The sequence below is a fragment of the Triplophysa rosa genome, unplaced genomic scaffold (assembly GCF_024868665.1).
Source record: "Triplophysa rosa unplaced genomic scaffold, Trosa_1v2 scaffold2_ERROPOS903570, whole genome shotgun sequence".
Classification (NCBI taxonomy): Eukaryota; Metazoa; Chordata; class Actinopteri; order Cypriniformes; family Nemacheilidae; genus Triplophysa; species Triplophysa rosa.
Window position 1 is genome coordinate 132703 of NW_026634322.1, and position 8826 is coordinate 141528.

Consider the following 8826-nt stretch of genomic DNA (forward strand, 5'->3'; position numbering starts at 1 on the left):
ATTGGATCAATTCATCTCTGTATGAAGTATGACTCTTTGTCAGCCTAGCAGAACTAAATGTTCTGTCAGTTTAACCCACATCCTGTTTTTATTCATGCAGCTCTTGAGATCCTCATAGCACAGCAGTATTTTTCCATTCGAGCAAGCAAGCAAACACATTAAAAGCACACAGCTTAATGATTTAATGAAAGAAAACACTTATTGATTATATTGGTAATTAAATCATTCTTCTAACTGAATAATATTCCCACAGGAACCATATTTTTCTCATCTTTGTACCACTTTTCTGTTCAGATTCCTTAGATGTGGCCATTTCAGTTGATGTGGATTGCTGCAACTGTTATTGTAGTCAGTAATAACAGTTAAATTTGCAGTATACGCAAAGAATGTTCACTTTGTAGAATGTTTCCGTATTTCATTTTTACCCGAACGTAACAACCAGCTAATAGTGATGGGGAAAATAGATCTTGAAGTTCAAAAAATCTCTCAGACAAAGAAGGTCCAGGTGTCAAAGAGTTAACTTTATTTGCTTGAGCCAAACAAAGTGAGATGTTCTAAGTCATCTGAAAACCAAGTTTTTTCCAGTCTACAGTTATAGTAAAACTTCTGAAATGTGGTTCTTTCTAAAACCAATCAGATAGATTCCCGTTATCTCTTATTTTTATTAACCAATTGTTGATTTTCTTCCACCAATATATCCCAGGCAACAAGGTGTGTATTTATTCATGGTAGGCTGTGTAGTGTAGAAGTAAATCTCAAAGTCGAAGGATGCTGGTCTTAAGCTCATACACGCCACGCCCTCAGCGGGTCAACGGGCCAATGTATAGCAGCCATCGGTGAGCGGGAAATTCATTCTTTGTCCTCTCTCCGCGCCTTATTTGCATGTTTATGGCAGGATGCCAAATTGAATTTATTAACTGAAGTTATTATAAAAAACATATGATGCACAACGGGTTCACATTCTATACATCATTGTGCAGGAAACTTAAAGAGACTGATTTCCCCCCTTCGATGATCACCGTTTCAAGCTCAAGGGTCCAAGGTGAAGTTCTGGTCCCTGAAGAAGGATGAGATCTCTATCTCAGTGTGGTACCCTTAGGTACAGGGCCAGGTCATCTATATGGAGGATGGCATCTTTGGGAACTTGGACCCACAAGGTTTGGTTTGGCAGAGTGATGCGGGTGGCAGTGTCGTGTTGATCATAGGTCAGGGTGGCTGTGCGTGCTGGCGTGTTGACTAGCCACTGATCTCCTATAATCTCTGCGTCCGTGTAGATAACCTGGTCATGGGTTTAGCCTCAGCGGGGCAGCAGGCGTTACCGCTCATGGATTGTAATCTGCAGATTCCATCCGTGTTGTCCTGAAGGAAGGGTTTGCTAGGGCACAGGTAATGAATGTCTTTGGTCAAGGTGCACATACGCAGATTTGGGGCCAAATACAGCTGTTCATTGCTGTAGGGGATTCAATGAGGAACAGTATTATTTAAACACTTTTCTTCATCAAATTTGTAAGAATTATCATGAGCTTTGATCACAATTATAAGTACTATATTCTCCACCACCCTTTGTAAGGGAAACAAATATCAGCCCAAATTGGGATGAATTTAATTGATTATGATCAATTATGCTTATCTGGATCAAATTCATGATTTGGGGAAATCACTTAGTATTATGAGCAGGTAGCAAGAATCTGCATGTTTAGGGACTCCGGATTATGAGCATGAACTACAAACAACATCACGTGTGAAATAAAACAGGACTTTATTACCTAGACTAGACACATACTAATCTAACATACACACACATACAGTTTAGCATTGGAAGAAGGTTGAAGTTGAAGCAGAGAGAAGAACAGAGCATGGATTTATGGCAGTATTTGATATTCAGAAGATCAATAGCCTGAACAAAACATCAGTTTCTTCTTGTAAAGCACCTTTGTTAAAAGGATTAATGATGCTCTATGCATCCATTAATAAGACTAAGTATGATACTTGCATGTCTTGCCCATCAAAAGAAAAAAAAGTGTCCTGATGCAGTTTGTTGAGGCTCCAGTGTATCTTGGCTGGAAGTGATCAGAGAGAACCAGTTTAATGCAGAGGATCTGTATCTGGAAAGACGAGGCCGCAGCCTGGCACAAACTTAGGGGTCAAAGGTGAAGTCTTCTAGTCCATCCTTTAGAGATAGTTCTACCCTTGTAGAGGTGGCACGGACAATTGTACATTCAGCATGCACCATGCATCATTTGGGTAATATGCCGTAAAATATTTCCAAAGATGTGTATTGATGTCCGTATACTACAATGTCAAATCACCTGTTTCTCTGTCCAATACCGGTCGAAGGTTTTGTCTTGCTTCTCCATCAATATATGTTCTCCCTAATTGTTCTCTATTGTCTATAGACCTTTGTGCCACTGTTGCAAAAACTGCTAATATACTTTCGTCTTGTTCCAGGATTCTTTCGATGTTCCTTGTTCTGTTGTTTTTTCTTGGCGAAAAGTCAGTTGGCTGAAATGGAAAATATCTAGAGTCTGGTGTCTTTAAATTGAATAACAAGTGATCTTGGGGTGTCAGTAGTACTACGCAATGCCACATGTGGAAAAGTCTTTTTAAATGGGTGAGGTCACTAAAAAAGTCACTGCAGGGTAACTATTATCTTTAAGCTACCTATGTTCGTCCAGTGGGTGCCCCCCACCCGCTATACATGAGGGTAGTTCTTCCACTGGCACTTTGCCCTCTTGCTCCTACTCACAGTTCTAGTTCCTTGGGTAATGCACACACTCGTATTCCCACTCCGTGATAGGTAAGGTATGACGTGTAGTTGTTAAGGCTTTCTTTCCTCGATGTATAACTGGTCATTGTCCAGGTTGTGAGAAGAAAAAGAATACAGTTATTCCACACCGGATGTCGTAGTAAGCCGGTACAGTGACTGAATGTCCCACGGCCAGAACTGCTGGATCCTGATCCAGTATCTGTTGTGCTGATTGTCCTATCTGTGTGATCTGTTGTGCTGATTTGGGTTCAAATCCAACTTCTGACAAATGCCTTTTGGAATAATGTAACTCAAGCAGTTTCAGCTATCACAGTCTGTGGGATTTCTGGAAGAACTCTGGTCTTTGTTACGAATGGCTCATCAGGCAACGTGTATATAGAGTGACCTTTTCAAACAAAAACTATAAATTTTCTTTAGTAAATGTAAACACAGAAGGCAATACCATGTACATACTCTCTCCTATCATATTCAACTTTATTTGCAGAGAATTACAGGCGTGTTTATCCTCATTTGATGTGTCAGAATGGCTGAGCAGTCTAAGGCGCCAGATTCAAGGATGTGTGAACTTCTCAGTTTGTGAGGTTTCTGGTCTCCAAATGGAGGTGTATGTTCAAATCCCACTTCTGACAACTGGCTTTTGGAAGAATGTAACTCAAGGAGTTTCAGCCATCACAGTCTGTGGGATTTCTGGCAGATCTCTGGTGCCTTGTTACGAATCCCTCATCTGGCAACTTGCATATAGAGTGACTTTTTCAAACAAAAACTACTTAATTTATGCAGTAAATGTAAACATTGGAGGCAATACCAATTTCATACTTTCTTCTAGAATATTCTACTTCATTTGCAGAGAAGTTCAGGCCTGTTTATACTCATTTGATGTGTCAGAATGGCCGAGGGGTCTAAGGCGCCAGAGTAAAGGATGTTTTACCTTCTCGGATTATGAGGTTTCTGGTCTCCAAATGGAGGTGTGTGTTCAAATCTCACTTCTGACAAATGTCTTTTGGAAGAATGTAGCTCAAGCAGTTTCAGTCATTACAGTCTGTGGGATTTCTTGCAGAACTCTGGTGCTTTGTTACGAATACCTCATCTGGCAACTTGCATACAGAGTGACTTTTTCAAACAAAAACAATTTAATTCATGCATAAAATGTAAACTTTGGAGGCAATACCAATTTCATACATTCTCCAAGAATATTCTGCTTAATTTGCAGAGAAGTTCAGCTCTGTTTATCCTCAGTTGATGTGTTAGAATGGCCGAGTGATCTAAGGCGCCAGACTCGAGAGTGTTTGACCTTCTCAGATTGTGAGATTTCTGGTCTCCAAGTGGAGGCGTGGGTTCAAATCCCACTTCTGACAACTGGCTTTCGGAATAATGCAACTCAAGGAGTTTCAGCCACCACAGTCTTTGGGATTTCTGGCAGAACTCTGGTGCTTTGTTACGAATCACTCATCTGACAACTTGCATACAGAGTGACCTTTTCAAACAAAAACTATTAATTTTTTTTAGTAAATATAAAAACCGAAGGCAATACCATGTTCATACTCTCTCCTATCATATTCAACTTCAGAGAAGTTCAGGCCTGTGTATCTTCATTTGATGTGTCAGAATGGCCGAGTGGTCTAAGGCGCCAAACTCAAGGATGTTTGACCCTCTCAGATTGTGAGATTTCTGGTCTCCGAATGGAGGCGTGGGTTCAAATCCCAACTTCTGACAACATGCTTTTGGAATAATGTAACTCAAGCAGTTTCAGCCTATCACAGTCTGTGGTGATTTCTGGCAGAACTCTGGTCTTTGTTTCGAATGGCTCATCAGGCAACTGTGTATATAGAGTGACCTTTTCAAACAAAAACTATAATTTTTTTTTAGTAAATGTAAACACAGAAGGCAATATCGTTGTTCATACTCTCTCCTTCATCATATCAACTTCTATTTGCAGAGAAGTTACAGACGTCATTATCTTCATTGATGTGTCAGAATGGCCGAGTGTCTAAGGCGCCAGATTCAAGGATGTTGACTTCTCAGATTTGTGAGTTTCTGGTCTCCGAAATGGAGGCGTGGTTGTTCAAATCCCACTTCTGACAACGTGGCTTTTGGAAGAATGTAACTCAAGGAGTTTCAGCCGTCACAGTCTGTGGGATTTCTTGGCAGACTCTGGTGCCTTTATTACGAATCCCTCATCTGCAACTTGCATATAGAGTGACTTTTCAAACAAAATACTATTAATTTGTGCAGTAAATGTAAACACTTGAAGGCAATACGTCTTTCATACTTCTCTAGATATTCATACTTCATTGCAGAGAAGTTCAGGTCTGTGTATACTCATTTGATGTGTCAGAATGGCCGAGCGGGTCTAAGGTGCCAGAGACACAAGGATGTTTACCTTCTCGGATTATGAGTTTCTGGTCTCCGAATGGAGGTGTGGTTCAAATCTCACTTCTGACAACGATGTCTTTTGGAATGAATGTACTCAAGGAGTTTCAGCATCACAGTCTTTGGGATTTCTGCAGAACTCTGGTGCTTTGTTCGAATGACCTCATCTTGGCAATTGCATATAGAGTGACTTTTTCAAACAAAATATAATTTTAATTCATGTAAAATGTAAACTGGAGGCAATACCATGTTCTCACATTTGCAAGATATTTGTTATGCGAATTCTCTCAGAGTGGAGGCCGTGATCTAAGGGCCTGGTTGACTTCAATGAATTTGTCCAGTGACGTGGTTCATATGACAACTGGCTTTTGCGGAATAAATGCAAACTCAAGGAGTTTTCGCCATTCACAGTCTTGGGATTCTCTGGCAGAAGACTCTGGTGCTTTCGTTACGAATCACTCACCGGCAACTTGCATACAGAGTGACCTTTTCAAACAAAAACCTATTAATTTTTTAGTAAATATAAACAACCGAAGGCAATAACCGTGTTCAACATCTCTCCAATATCCATATTAGCTTTCAGAGAAGTTCATGGCTATGTATCTTCAAATGATTTCACAATGACCGAGTGGTCTAAGGCCCAGACTCAAAGGTGTTTGACCTTCTCAGATTGTGAGATTTTTTCTGTCTCCGAATGGAGGTGTGGGTTTCAAATCCCACTTCTGACAAATCTGGCTTTTGGAATAATGAACTCAAGGAGTTTGCAGCCATTACAGTCTTGTGGTATTTCTGGCAGACACTCTGGTGGCTTTAGTTGTCGAATCCCTCACTCAGTCAACTTGCATATACGATGACCTTTTCAAACAAAAACTATTAATTTTTTTTTATTTAGTAAGATGTAAACACCAGAAAGGTCAATACTCGTTTTCATACTCTCTCGTTCACATACCAACTTCATTTGACAGAGAAGTTCGACCCTGCATTATCTTCGATTGAAGTGTCAGAATGGACGAGTGCGTCTAAGGACGCCAGGCTCAAGGATGTTTACCTTCTCAGATTTGTGAGATTTCTGGTTCTCCAATGGAGGCGTGGGTATCAAATCCCACTTCTGACAACGGGCTTTTGGAATAAGCTAACTTCAAGGAGTTTTCGCCATCAACAGGTCTGTGGTATTTCTGGCAGAACCTCTGGTGCTTCTTTCCCGATAGTCCCTCATCAGGCATCTTGCAATGTAAGAGAGGTGTAACTTTTTCAACTAATAAACTATTCATTTTATTGTTTTAGTAAATGTAAACCACAAGGAGGCAAATAACCATGTTTCATACCTCTTCTCCTTTTCACATACAACCTTTATTTGCAGGTTTTCAGAGCTCATAATCCTCATTGGTCCGTCAGATATGGCCCGAGCGGTCTAAGGGGCCAAACCAGCGGGTTTGACCCTTCTCAGATTATGAGATTAATTCTGGTCCTCACGTATTGGACGCGTGCGGTTCAAATCCCCACTTCTCACAAACCGGGCTTTTGGAATAACGTCAACTCAAGGAGGTTTCAGAGCCATAACAAGGTCTGTGGGAATTTCTGACAGATACTCTGGTGCTTTTATTACGAAATCGCCTCATCAGTCAACTTGCATATAGAGTGACCTTTTCAAACAAAAACTATTAATTTGTTTTAGTAAATGTAAACACAGAAGGCAATATCGTTTTCATACTCTCTCTTATCATATTCAACTTCAGAGAAGTTCAGGTCTGTGTATCCTCATTTGTTCTGTCAGAATGGCCGAGCGGTCTAAGGTGCCAAACACAAGGGGTTTGACCTTCTCAGATTATGGAGATTTCATGGTCTCCAAATGGAAGGCGGTGTGTTCAAATCGCCACTTCTCACAACCGGCTTTGGGAATAAATGTATCACTCAAAGGATGATTCCGCCCATAACAGTCTGTGGGACTTTCTGACAGAGCTCTGGTGCTTTAATTACGAATCGCCTCATCAGGCAACTTGCATATAGAGTGACCTTTTCAAACAAAAACGATTTAATCAATGCATTTAATGTAAACACAGAAGGCAATACCGTTTTCATACTCTCTCCAAGAATATTCCGCTTAATTTGCAGAGAAGTTCAGGTCTGTTTATCCTCAGTTGATGTGTCACAATGACCATGTGGTCTAAGGCGCCAGACTCAAGGGTGTTTGACCTTCTCAGATTGTGAGATTTTTCTTCTCCTAGTGGAGGCGTGGGTTCAAATTCCACTTCTGACAATTGGCTTTTGGAATAATGTAACTCAAGGAGTTTCAGCCATTACAGTCTTTGGGATTTCTGGCAGAACTCTGGTGCTTTGTTACGAATCCCTCACCAGGCAACTTGCATATAGAGTGACCTTTTCAACCAAAAACGATTTAATTAATGCATTTAATGTAAACACAGAAGGCAATACCATTTTCATACTCTCTCCTATCACATACAACTTAATTTGCAGAGAAGTTCCGACCTGATTATTTTCGTTCGAAGTCTCCAGAATGGCAGAGCGTTCTAGAGGCGCCAGACCTCAAAAGTGTTTTACTCTTCCTAAGATTGTGAGATTTCAGGTCTCTCGATGGGAGGTGTGTGTTCAAATCCCCACTTCTGACAAACTGGCTTTTGGAATATAATGTCAACTCAAGGAGTTTTCCGGCCATGGACAGTCTTTGGTATTTCTCTCAGAGCTCTGGTGCTTTTGTTACGAAATCCCCCTCATGCGGGCAACTTGCATGTAGAGTGACCTCGTTCACAACAAAAACGATTTTAATCAATTTTTTCATTTAATGGTTAACACAAGAAGGCAATACGTCTTTTTAAACTCTCTCCATGAACATACCGCTTAACTTCATGTGCAGAGAAGTTTAAGATCTCGTTTATCCTTCAGTGGATGTGTCACAATGACCATGTTCGTCTAAGGGCGCCATACTCAAGAGTGTTTGCACCTTCTCAGGATTGTGAGATTTTTCTTCTCCTAGTGGAGGCGTGGGTTCAAAAACAAACTTCTGACAATGGGCTTTTGGGAATAAATGGTAACTCAAGGAGTCTTCAGCCTTACAGTCTTTGGGATTTCTTCTCAGAACTCTGGTGCGCTTTATTTCGGATCCCTCACCTCAGTCAACTTGCATGTAGACGTGACCCTCTCAAACTACAATCGATATAATTTGATGCATTTAATGTAAAACACCGAAAGGCCAATACTCGTGTTCATACTCTCCTCTTATCACTATACAACTTAAGTTGCAGAGAAAGTTGTGAGTCTGATCTATGTTTCGTTCGATACTCTTAGAATGGCCGAGCCGGTCTAGAGGCGCCAAACCACAAGGGGTTTAACCTCTTCCTCAGATTATGAGGATTTCTGGTCTCCTAATGGAGGTGTGGTTTCATATCCTCCCACTTTCTGCACAATCTGGCTTTTGGAATAATGGCAGCTCAAGGAAGTTTCAGCCAATCACCAGTCTTTGGTATTTCTTGACAGAACTCTTGGTGCTTTGTTTCGAATCCCTCATCAGTCAACTTGCATATAGAGTGACCTTTTCAAACAAAAACTATTAATTTTTTTTTTTTAGTAAATGTAAACACAGAAGGCAATATCGTTTTCATACTCTCTCCTTTCACATACAACTTCATTTGCAGAGAAGTTCAGACCTCATTATCTTCATTGGATGTGTCAGA

The 8826-nt window shown here is 40.6% G+C and overlaps 2 non-coding genes across 2 annotated transcripts; both read left to right on the forward strand.

The window, feature by feature from the left end:
• Nucleotides 1–4010: 4010 nt before the first annotated feature.
• On the forward strand, nt 4011–4122 carry trnas-cga (transfer RNA serine (anticodon CGA)). Its single transcript has 2 exons — nt 4011–4048; nt 4077–4122. It is a non-coding gene; the product is annotated as a tRNA-Ser (tRNA).
• Nucleotides 4123–4367: 245 nt separating this feature from the next.
• trnal-caa (transfer RNA leucine (anticodon CAA)) lies at nt 4368–4480 on the forward strand. Its single transcript has 2 exons — nt 4368–4405; nt 4434–4480. It is a non-coding gene; the product is annotated as a tRNA-Leu (tRNA).
• The last annotated feature ends 4346 nt before the right edge of the window (nt 4481–8826 follow it).